The sequence below is a fragment of the Grammomys surdaster genome, unplaced genomic scaffold (assembly GCF_004785775.1).
Source record: "Grammomys surdaster isolate TR1022 unplaced genomic scaffold, NIH_TR_1.0 184, whole genome shotgun sequence".
NCBI classification, from domain to species: Eukaryota; Metazoa; Chordata; class Mammalia; order Rodentia; family Muridae; genus Grammomys; species Grammomys surdaster.
Genome location: NW_021604629.1, coordinates 1,302,256 through 1,315,147, shown reverse-complemented (window position 1 = coordinate 1,315,147; position 12,892 = coordinate 1,302,256).

Below are 12,892 nucleotides of genomic sequence, written 5' to 3'. Positions count from 1 at the left end.
TCTTTCTTTCTTTCTTTCTTTCTTTCTTTCTTTCTTTCTTTCTTTCTTTCTCATAGCCTCCACCCAGTCCCACCTTTATAAGTCCCTCTCTCATTGCCCCTCCCTTTCTCCTTAGAGAACAGTGAAGCCCCCCTTCAATACTGCCCTAGGATTATTAACTACCAACAGGAATAAGTGGATACTATTCTACTGAGGCCCAGCCAGGCAATCCAGATAGGGAAAGGGGAACCAATGGCAGGCAACAGAGTCAGAGACACCCCAAACTTGAATTGCTAGGAGATTCACATGAAGATGAAGCTGAACATCTGCTATAAATGTGTAGTGAGCCTAGGTTCAGACCCTGCATGTTCTTCAGTTAGTGGTTCAGTCTCTGTGAGCACCCATGGGCTCAGATTAGTTGATTCTGTAGGTCTTTTATTGGTGTATGTCCTCAGCTCCTCCAGCTTGACAATTCTATCCCCTACTCTTCCATAAAACTCTCCAAGTTCTGCCTGTTTCACGGAGGGTCTCTCCATCTGTTTCCATCAGCTACTGAAGGAAGCCTCTCAGGAGACAGTAATGCTAGTGTTTTGTATGCAAACAAAGCAGAATATTATTAATACTGTCATAGGTTGGCTCTCTCCCATGCCATAGGTCTAATTTGGGGCAGACATTGGTTTCTTGTTCCTTCAATCTCTGCTCCATCTTTATCACTGCACATCTTGTAGTGAGGACAAAGTTTGGGTAAACAGTTTTGTGGGTGGATTGATGTCTCCTTTCTCCACCAGAAGTCCTACCTGGCTACAGGAGCTAGTTACTTCAGTCTCCATATCCCCCTATTCTGCTAGGGTCACCCCATGGACTCTCTGAAGCCTCCCCAGTCCCAAGTCTTTAGCTAATCCTAGAGATTCCACCAATTGATTTCCATTCTCTCCCACCCTTCATTTCCCCATACTTTATCTCTATTCCCTTTCCCCTCCTAATCCCCTCTCCCTTGAGTGCTTTCTCTCCATCTGCCTCCAGTGTCTACTTTATTTCACCCTCTTCATGAGATCCAAGCATTCTCTGATGGGGTGGGCCTCCTTAATTATTTAGTTTCTTTGGGTCTGTGGATTGTAGCATTGTTATGATATACGTTTTAGCTAATGTCCACTTATAGGGGAGTACATACCACTCATGTATTTCTGGGGTCTAGGTTACCTCACTCAGGATGATATTTTTCAGTTCCAACCATTTGTCTGAAGTTTTAATGATGCTTTATTTTTAATAGCTGAATAGCACTCCACTGTGTAGGTGTACCACATTTTCTTTATCCATTCCTCAGTTGAGCTGACATCTAGGTTTTGTTTTTCCAGTTTCAGGTATTATGAGTAAAGCTGTTATAAGCAAAGTTTATCAAGTGTACTTGTAATGCAATTGGAAATCTTTTGGGTATACATCCAGGATTGGTATTGTTTGTATTTGTGGTAGAACTCTTCCCAGTTTTCTGAGAAACTACCAAGATGATTTGCAAAGTAATTGTAATAGCTTGTACTCCCACTTACAATGGAGGGGTATTCCCCTTGCTCCTCATCCTTGCCAGCATGTGTTGTTGTCACTTGAGATTTTATCATAGCCATTCTGATGGGTGTAAGATAAAATCTCAGAGTTGTTGTGATCTGCATTTCCCTGATTTTTAAGGATGTTGAGCATCTCTTTAAGTGATTCTTGGTCATTAGATTTTCTTCTTTTGAGAATTCTATAATTAGCTTGTATCTTATTTTTAATTGTTTTATTTGGTTTGTTGGTGTCTTTTTGAGATTTATTTATTCATTTATTTTGAGGATAGTAGTTCTCTGTTGGATGTCAAGTTGGCAAAGATCTTTTCCCATTCTGTAGGCTACTATTTCATCTTATTGATGGTGTCCTTAGTCTTAAAGACACTTTTCAGGTTCATGAGGTCCAATTAATTAATTGTTAATACAATTTTGTACCTGAGCTTAGCTTAGTACTTGAGCTATAGGTATTCTGTTCAAAAATTTGTTTCCTATGCCAATGTGTTCAATGTTATTACCCTATTGTGTTTGGTGTGTCCATTCTTATGTTGAAGTCTTTGATCCACTTGGACTTGAGGTTTGTACAAAGTGCTATATATGAGTCTATTTGCATTCTTCTACATTCAGATAGCCAGTTAGACTGGCCTCATTTGTTCACAAATTTATTTTAAATGCCAAGGTATATTTTCAATTTTATCTTAAGGATATATTAACTCTCCATATCTGTGCCATAACTTATGTAGAAGTGATTTTTATCATCTGTTTCTTCTACAAAATATCACATTGGCTCATGATACAAATGACTTTATGCTGATGGGCCAAGAAAGGAGGAATTAGTAACTACTTTAAACTCATATTAACACTTTGTACACAACAGAGGATGGGAAATAAATCAAAAAAAAAAAAAACCTCAAAGGCCTTTTTCCCAGTGAAATTTGTATGAGTCCAGTGGTGTGTGTTATAAAGAGAGATTCCTTTTAATGTAAATGATAACTTATTGCACACAATTCTCCAGAAATTCATGAAACACTGTGTCTAGTTATTGCTATGATACTTCTATATTTCCCACAAATGAATAAGAGTATCAGCCCCTTTCATCAGTGAAGCTTCTTAGGATCAAAAGCAGAGATTATTACAAAGATTCTTAACTAGTTAAAATGCAGAGAGAAACTAACTATGAGGTGTTCATTACCAATTAGTACATCTACAATTCAACCCCTATACTTAATCAGAAGACTAAAATTCCTGGTACTTAATGTTGTATTCTAGTCATGACAGAAAAGCCTGGATGTGCCTTGCCATTGGTCTTTACTTCCTTCCTGTTCAGTATTGGAATGGGTTCTAGAATAGGAAGATGAGCAAGGTAAATGCCTCACCTCCATGGAGATCACAACAAAACCAAAAGAGAGACAAACAAGAAAATAATCACAGATCTTTGAAGTGTCACCTGAGCAAAAGTAAGTTGCACCCTCTGGAGGTGAGTGATAGCTAATTCTAGAGAAGTAGATTTCACAACACAGTTAAAGCAGTATCCAAAAGGTGTTAGAAGACAGTGACTGTGGTGGGTAGGGCCTAAGAGCAAAACAGCTTTGGGGAGATGCCAAGTTCTCCCTTCGTCAACACAGGTAAAGGATGCTTGCAAAGCACTGTTACTGGGAGGTAGATTATAGACACAATTGGAAGCATATTCTACTCCATTCAAATATTTTTAGGGAATTTGTCTTGTTTGTAACTGGAACATTTGTAATGTGAAACTTTCTCACTAGTAGAAACACTGTCAGGAACTGTCACAACATACGATTGTTAAGTGCTTGGGATCTGGAGCTCAAGATCAATGTCTTAGTCTGAATGATTTTGTTTATTGCAAACAAATATTTTTAGAAGAGAAAAAGTAAAATTATCATGTTTTTTTCAACAACAAAAAAAGAAATTTCAATAATACACTAGCATAGACAATAACCACACAATGACAGAAACAGTAGACAGGCCAATGTGGAAGGAGAAAATATCACAAGGCCCTATACCTAGTTGTAGAAGCACACACAGTCAATTGGATGCTGAGAAAAAAAAAAAAACAGTCTTCTCCAGGGATAAGTCCTTGCTAGGTTATCCAGTTCCAAGTGACCATTCCTGATCACATGTGCATAGCAGCAGCAATAAATGGATGAGGTATGGTGTGTGTGTGTTAACAAAATAATAATTAACCAAGAAATTATGAATTTGAAAGCAAGTTATGTGGAAACAGGGTTAGTTGAGGGAGATGTTAAAATGGTTATAATATAAATATTGTACTTGTGTATGAAACCATCAAAATTAATAGAAAAGAATAATAGCAAAAGTGACAACTCATGCTGGATAGGGTATGGAGCAATGACAACACTCCTGAATTTCTGGGTGGAATGCAAAGTTTTATAGCCACCAAGGAAATCAACATAGCTATTCCTCAGAATGATGAGAGTTGATCCACATCAAGACACAGCTATACCACTCAGGCATATATCCAAAGTACACCCCATCGTGCCACAAGGACATATACTCAACTGTGTTCATGGTAGCTTTATTTATAATATGTAGAAACAGGAAACAACCTAGAAGTCCCTCAAGTAAAGAATAGAAGAAGAAAATGTAGTATACTTACACAATGAAAGCTATTTTTAAAATGATATCATGAAATTTTCAGGCAAATAAATGTATTTAGAAAAAGAGTTATTGTGAGTGAAGTAGCTAAGTCCCAGAAAGATAAAATGGTATATATTTACTCATAAGTGGATATTAACTGTTAAGTTAATGATTTCTAAGCTACTGTCTAAACCCAGAGATTAGTAAATAGCAATGTTTTAAACTGACATCCGAATCTCCTGAAAAGAGAAATACAATATATTTTATGAATGGAACATGGCATGGCTGATTTGAATAAGATATGATCGATCCCATGGAGAGGTGAGGAGAGACAATGTGGTAGAGGGAGAGATTTCATGAAGAGACAGAAGGAAGTGAAATGCATTTGAGAGATGATATAGAAACCAATTGGAGTGGAAACTTCCTAAGATGTATAAAGGTGATATTAATGAGGTCTCCTAATAATGGAAGATACAGAATCTTAATCAGTCACCTCTTGTTCCCAAATAAAGCTTCCATAGTGAGTCCAGGTTGTATTTAATTGAGTTGTTGGCTAACAGAGTTCCAAGGAAATTCACAAACTATGTTGGATATTGCTAAGACAAAGGGTTGCTCTCCACAAACAGCAGGACACTGCTGCCAATGACAGCATGCACACCACTCATTGAAGATAAATGATCTGAATCCTACATGGAGCTTTCACCCCTGCATTCTAGTTTCTTCAGTGTCGGAAGGTACTCATTATGCTATAAAAAAAAGAAAGGAATAAATTTATTGCAATTTTTCCTTTTTGTTCAGGCATAGAAAATGGCAGATAATGCTTTTTCTTTTCTCTTATAGAAATTTGATGATTCTATGTGGAATTAAGAGTTGACTGGTCCATTAATAATTAAGTTAATAATTTGTTCACATTTACTTGTTTTATGATGATGCATGGCAGTATTATATAGATCATCTTATTCAAAGCAAGATACTAAGAGGTCGCTTTTAAAAAGTAAAGTAATGGTGGTATTCTGTCATATATGTCTGTTTTCTAGGGTTCCATAGATTGTCAGTGACAAAGCAGGCCCCTGATCTCAGGCACATGTTGGTCCATTTTCTTGGGAAGTCTGCCTAACACACTGTACTCATGGCATAATGACACTGATATTAACTCTGATAGCATATAATGTACATACATTTTTAAAAATATTTTGCTAACTCTTTGAGAATTGCATACAACTCATTTTTATCATATACACCACTAATTCTTCCCTTATTTCCTCCCAGATAACTTCATTAGTAAAGATTATTCCTCATTTCTGTGTAAAAACAAGAAATGAATTCAAATTCAGAGCTGAATGCATGTTGTTGCAATTTGGCTTGGTATTGGATTCATGTGTATTTATTGGTATTGGTATTCATGTGTCATAAGTTTGAGTGTCTCCATTACAAATTAATAGGGGACAATTTTTAAGCATATGCATAACATGAAGATAGAAGTAATATCATTTAGAAAGATGAAAAGAAATATAAAAAAAGAACATAAGAAAGTAACAGAGGAGAATATTGTAGAGACAATATACACTTCAAAGAAGTGTCATTATGAAATCACAGCTTGCTAGTATGAATTTGCACTAAACTTTTATTGAGGATGACTTTAGAATAGTCATTATTACTCATACTACATAGTTTGATCATGTTTCCTCTTATCTAACTTCTCCCAGAATGTTCCAACTTCTGTAACCACCCAATCCCCCCACAACCTCTTCTGTCATCTCCATTGCATTTTATCTTTTTAAAAAATGATTATTACCAAAATGCTGGTCAAAACTTGCCTATTGGCACAATAGTGGAATGATGGTTATGGGTGCAACTAACTGCTTTCCTAATGAACTTCAGTCTCATTCTACTGGTAGAAACTCACATCTAATACTGTAGCCCAAGAAAAAGCCTATAGGAAAGTATGCCATAAATCAATGTATAGTAACACATCATGATTTCTGTTTAAATGCGTGAGATATTACAAACTGTCATCTAAACATTTAATATAAACTAATAAACTAATATAAACATAAACTAATAAATATTACTATTATAAAGTTCTTCTTTCTGTTGACCAGAGTACTGTGGAGAGACTCATAACTTGTCAAGCTCCTCACAACAAGTAATTTTGCTGCTGTGCTGCAGTGGATCATTCATCTATATCATTTCCTTCAAGACTCAGAGAAAAATCTGTAAGGGGCAGAAAAATAATGTAGGAGCCGGAAGGAGGGTAGAATATTGTGTAATTATTTCTTCTGAACTGAAGTATAACATATAGGAGAAACAAAGCCTCATAAGACTTTTGAAATAACAAAATGTACCAAAAATTGTGAAGTTAACAAACATTTTTTTAAATTATCTTTAATCTTTTTTGACAGTTTAGTCCTTATCCCCCTGCAGTCCATTTTCCTACATTTCCTCATCCCATTCATCTTCCCCCATTTCCAAGAGGATGTCCCTGCCTCTCAAACTCCATCAGGCCTGCCCACTCCCTGGGGCGTCTAGGTTATGGAGAGTTAAGTGCATCATGCCTCTCATTGAGGCCAGACCAAGCAGTCCTCACATGTATATATGTATATATGTGTATATGTGTATACATGTATATGTGTATGTGTGTATATATGTATATGTGTATACATGTATATGTATATGTGTGTATATATGTATATGTGTATGTGTGTATATATGCATATATGTATCTGTATCTATGTGTCTATGTCTAGTCTTTGTCTATGTCTTTGTCTATGTCTATGATGTATACATATGTGTATATACATATGTATATACATATATATGTGTATATGTATGTGCATGTGTATGTATATATTTTTATATAATATCAGGGGCCTCTTACCAGCTAGTGTATGCTGCCTAGTCGATGGCTCAGTGTCTGAGAGTCTTGGGATTCCAGGTTAGTTGAGATTGCAGGACTTCCTATAGACTTGCTCTCTCCCACAATTTCTTCCAGACTTTCTCTAACTCAACCACAGGGGTCCTCAACTTCTGTCCATTGGTTGGTTATAAGTATCTGCATTTGTCTCAGTCAGCTGATTGTTGGGCCTCTCAGAGGGCAGCGATGTTAGGCTCCTGTCTGCCAGCACACCATGGCATCAGTTTCAGGCTTTAGAGCTTCCCCTTGAGATGGATTTCAATTTGGGCAGATCACTGGAACTCCTTTCCCTTAGTCTTTTATTCATTTCTGTCCCTGCAGTTCTTATAGACAGGAACCATTCTTTGTCAGAGTTTTTGATTGAAGGGTGACAATCCCATTCCTCAATTTGATGCTCTATCTTTTTACAAGTTCCCTTTACCCACTGTTGGTAATTTCATGTAAGGTTGCTCCCTTTGAGTTCTAAGAGTCTCACCTCTAAAGTATCTGGTACATTCTAGAGGGTTTCCCCACTTCCTACCTCCTGAGGTTGTCTGGTTTCCTTCATTCTGCTGGGCCTCAGGGCTTCAATCCTGTTCCTCCCAATACCTGATGATGTTCCTCTCTTCCCCTCCCTGTCCCTACTCCCATCCATGTACCTCCCTACTTCTGCCTACTGTGACTGCTTTCTTCTCTCTCCCAAGTGAGATTGAGGCATTCTCAATTGGACCCTTCAGCTTGCTAACCTTCCTAAATTTTGTGGATTGTGTCCTGGAAATTCTGTAGTTTTTTGACGAATGTCCAATTATTAGTGAGTATGTACCATGCATGTCTTTTGGGTCTGAGTTACCTCATTCAGGATATTTTCTAATTCCAGCCATTTGCCTGCAAAACTCATGATGTCCTAGTTCATAATAGCTGAATAGTATTCCATTGCACAAATGGACCACAGTTTCTGTATCCATTCCTCTGTTGTAGGACATCTGAGTTGTTTCCAGCTTCTGGCTATCACTAATAAGGCCACTATTGTGTTGCCATGAAAGGATAGCTTGGTTTCTGGTGGAGCACTGGCTAGAGATGGCTGGAGACCCTGCAAGGGACAGCATACATTTTGCCACATTCCCAGACTCCAGGCTCCTGACATGTGGCCAAAGATCTCCATTGATCAGCACCTTTCAGTCACACAGGGCAATGCCCCAACCGGCCCCTCCACAGGTAAGAGGGCATGACTACAGGCCTCAGGGCCTTGAGAGATCTCCATATTAATGAGATACCTAAAGGTAGTACACATGGCCCTGTGGCATGGTGGAACATTTTTGGGTATATACCCAAGACTGGTATAGCTAGGCCTCTTGGTAGATCTATTTCTAATTTTCTGAGAAAAATCTAAATTGATTTCCAGGGTGGTTGCACCAGTTTGAAATCCCACCAGCAATGGAAGAGTTTTTCTCTTTCTCCACATTCTCATTAATATGTGTTGTCACCTGAGTGTTTGACCTTAGCCATTTTAGTTGGTGGAGGTGGAATTTCAGGGTCATTTTGATTTGCATTTCTCTAATGACTAAGGACTTTGAACATTTCTTTAATTGCTTCTCAGCCATTTGAAATTCTTCTGTTGTGAATTCTTGGTTTAGTTTTATATCTCATTTTTTGATTGGATTGTTTGATTTCTTGGTGATTAGCTTTTTGAGTTCTTTCTGTATTTTAGTTACTAGCCCTCTTTCAGATGTGGGGTTTGTGAAGACTTTTTCTCAATCTGTAGGTTGCCAGTTTGTTCTATTGACTATGACCTTTGTCTTTACAGAAGTTTTTCAGTTTCACAAAGTCTCATTTATCCATTCTTGGTCTTAGAGCCTGAGCCGTTGGAGTTCTGTTTAGGAAATGCCTCCCCATGCCAATGAGTTCAAATCTCTTTCCCACTTTCTCTTCTATTAGATTCAATGTGTCTAGTCTTTGTTGATACTATTGATCTACTTGGACTTGAGCTTTGAAAGTGAAAAATATGGATCTGTTTTAATTTTTTTACATACTATTAAGACCAGCAACTTTATTGAAGATGCATTCCTTTTCCCACTGTATATTTTTTGATTCTTTATCAAAATCAAGTGTCCACAAGTGTGTGGTTTTATTTGTGAGTCTTTAATTCTATTGCATTGACAAACCTCTCTCTCTCTCTGTATCAATTCCATGCAGTATTTAATTACTATTGCTGTGTATTACAGCTTGAGGTCAGGGATTGTGATTCTGACAGAAGTTCTTATATCTGGCAGAATCACCAAGAAGTTCTTTTATTGTTAAGAATTGTTTTTGCTATCCTGTTTTTTTCTCCATATGAAAATTAGAATTGCTCTTTCCATATATTTGAAGAATTGTGTTGGAATTTTGAAAGGGATTATACTGAATGTGTAGATTGTTTTTGGTTGGATGGCGATTTTCACTATCTTAACCCTATCAATTCATGAGCATGGGAGTCCTCTCCACTTTCTGAGGTCTTCTTTGATTTCTTTCTTGAGAAAATTGAAGTTTTTGTCCTACAGATATTTCATTTATTTGGTTAAAGTTAGGCCAAAATATTTTATATTATTTGTGACTATTGTAAAAGTTGTTACTTTGATATTTTCTTTCTCAGCTCATTTATAATTTGTATAAAGGAAGGTAACTGATTTGTTTCAGTCAATTTTATACCCAGCCACATTGCTGATGTTGTTTTAACAGCTGTAGAAATTTTCTGGAAGCATTTTTGGGGTTGCTTTTGTATACTATTATATCCTGGCAAATAGCGATAGCATGACTACTTCTTTGCCAATTTGTATTCCCTTAATCTTTTTTTGATATATATATGTGTGTGTGTGTGTGTGTGTGTGTGTGTGTGTGTATGTATATATAACGGATTATGTGAATGGATTATGTGAATGGGTTTTTGTATACTGAAACAACCTTGGATCCCTGGGATAAAGCTTACATGGTCGTGTTGAATGATGGTTTTGATGTGTTCTTGGATTCAGTTTGAAAGAAATTTATTGAATGTTTTGCATCAGTATTGATAAGTGAAAACAGTCTGAAGTTCTCTTTCTTTGTTGAGTCTTTGTGTGGTTTAGGTAACAGAGAAATAGTGGCTTCGTAGACTGAATTAGGTAATGTTCCTTCTGTTTCCATTTTATGCAATAGTCTAAGAAGTGTTGGCATTAGCTCTTCTTTGAAGCTCTGGTAAAATTCTGACTAAAGCCATCTGGCCCTGGGATTTTTTTTTGGGGGGGGGTTGGGTGGCTTTTAATGAATTTTTCTATTTCCTTAAGGAATATGAGCATGATCATGTAGTTTGAAGTCTATCCTTGTCCATGGTGATCTGATAGGATACATGGGATTATTTCATTCTTCTTGTATCTGTTGAGGTTGTTTTATGACCAATTATATGGTCAGTTTTTGAGAAGGTACCATGAGGTACTGAGTTGAAGGTATATTCTTTTGTTTTAGGATGAAATGTTCTGTATATATCTATTAAATCAATTTGTTTCATAACCTCTATTAGTTTCATCGTGTCTCTGTTTAGTTTCTTTTTCAATGACCTGTAAATCACTGAGACTGGGGTGTTGAGGTGTCCCATTATTATTTTGTGGGGTCCAATATATGTTTTACACTTTACTAAAATTTCTTTTATGAATGTGGGTACCTTCAAATTAGGTAGTAGATGTCAGAATTGATACTTTCTCTTGGTGCATTTTTTTCTCATGGTGGAATTTATTCCTTGGTGAATATGAAGTGTCCTTTCTCCTCTCACTTGATAACATTTGGTTGAAAGTCTATCTTATTGGGTATTAGAATGACAAGTGTAGTTTATTTCTTGGGACCTTCTGCTTAGAAGACTTTTTCTAGCCTTTACTCTGAGGTAGTTTCTGTCTTTGTTATTGAGACATGCTTTTTGTATGCAGAAAAATGCTCAGTCTTATTTATGTATCTAGTCTGTTAGCTTATGTCATTTTATTAGGGAATTAAATTTGTTGATGTTCAAAGATATTAAAGACAAATGATTGTTAGTTCTTGTTATGACTGTTATTGTAGATGGCATTATCTGTATATTATTTCCTTTACATTTTGTTGTGAGATGAGCAATATCCCGGTTTTTTTCCCTTTGGTGTAGGTACCCTACTTGTTTTAGAGTTTTACTTCTAGAACCCTCTGTAGAGCTGGATTGTTAGGTGGATATTATTTACATTTGGTTTTGTCCTGCAATATTTTGGTTTCTCCATCTATGTTGCTTGGTAGCTTTGTTGGGTATAGTAGCCTGGGCTCGCATTTCTGTTCTCTTATGGTCTGTATAACCTCTGTCCAGGCCTCTCTGGCTTTTGAGTCTGTGTTGAGAAGTTTGATGTAATTCTACTAGGTCTGTCTTTATATATTTCTTGGTTTTTCTTCCTTTCAGCTTTTAACATTCTTTCTTTGTTCTGTGCATTTAGTATTTTCATTATTATGTGAAGAGGGAATTTTCTTTTCTGGTCCAATCTATTTAGTGTTCTATAGGCTTCTTGTATATTTATGGCCATCTCTTTCTTTAGGTTGGGGACTTTTTCTTCTATGATTTTGTTTAAGAATTTTTCATGTCATTTTGACCTGGGAATATCAGCTCTCTTCTATTCCCATTATTCTTAGATTTGGTCTTTTCCTTGTGTCCTAGATTTTCTAGATGTTTTAGGTTTGGAGGGTTTTTTTTAATTGAATATTTTATTTATTTTCAATACAGATGACATCCCCTTTCCCCATGTCCCCTCCCTAGAACCCCTACCCCATACCCCCTCTTCCTTTATGCCTTTTTACCATGTTGATTACATGCATGTATTAAGGTCGGTTCTAGGTTGAGGGTCTAGCAATACAATAGATGCTAATAGTCAAGGAACAAGCAATGCAACAAACACAAATAGTCAAAGAAAAAGCAAGGCATTAAACCCAGTTACATGAACACTCCTGTGATCACTGTTTCTAAAGGCTTATCAGGATGGTCAAAGTATCTGAGCCTACTTCCCTATCTTAGCCCAAGGTAATTTTCATGTCTGAAGCCTACTTCCTTGTTTTAGCCTAAATTTTAGATTCCTGTCTGAAATTACTTCTTTGTTCTAGCCTAATATTTAAATTCCTACCTGAGACTACTTCTTCATTGTAGCACACGATTTAGACTCCTACCTGGAATTACTTCTTTGTTCTAGTCTTTTGTCAGATTTCTGCTTGTAGCCTACTTCCTTGTCCTTGGTCATTGTCAACTTCTTGCCAGGCGGTTCCAAAGGTTCTCCACCTCTCCCCACCCTTTTTTTGTTTTGTTTTGTTAACAAGACTGAGCCTGTCTTAGGTGTTTTTTTATGTTTTGAATTTTTTGACCATTGTGTCTATATCTTCTAAGGTGTCTTCTACACCTGAGATTCTTTCTTCTACCTCATATATTTGTTGTTGATGCTTGTATTGGTAGTTTCTGACCACTTTCCTGGGTTGTATATTTCCAAGGTTTGCCTCCATTTTTGTTTTCTTTTATTGTCTCTACTTCCATTTTTAGGTCTTGAACCACTTAGTTCAATTCCTTGCCTGTTTGGTTTTGTTTTCCTCTATTTTTTTTGTGAGATTTATTTGTTTACTCTTTAAGGGCTTCTACCTGTTAACCTGTGTTTTCCTGTATTTCTTTCAACTATTTATTTAAATCTTCCTTGAAGTATTCTATTATATTAATGAGATAAGATTTTAGGTCAGCATCCTGGTTTTCAGGTGCATTGGTGTATCTAACACTTGCTGTGGTGGGAGAACTGGATTCTGATGATGCCATAGTATATTGACTTATTTTGACTATGGTCTTAAGCTTGTCTCTTACCATCTGACTATCTCTGGT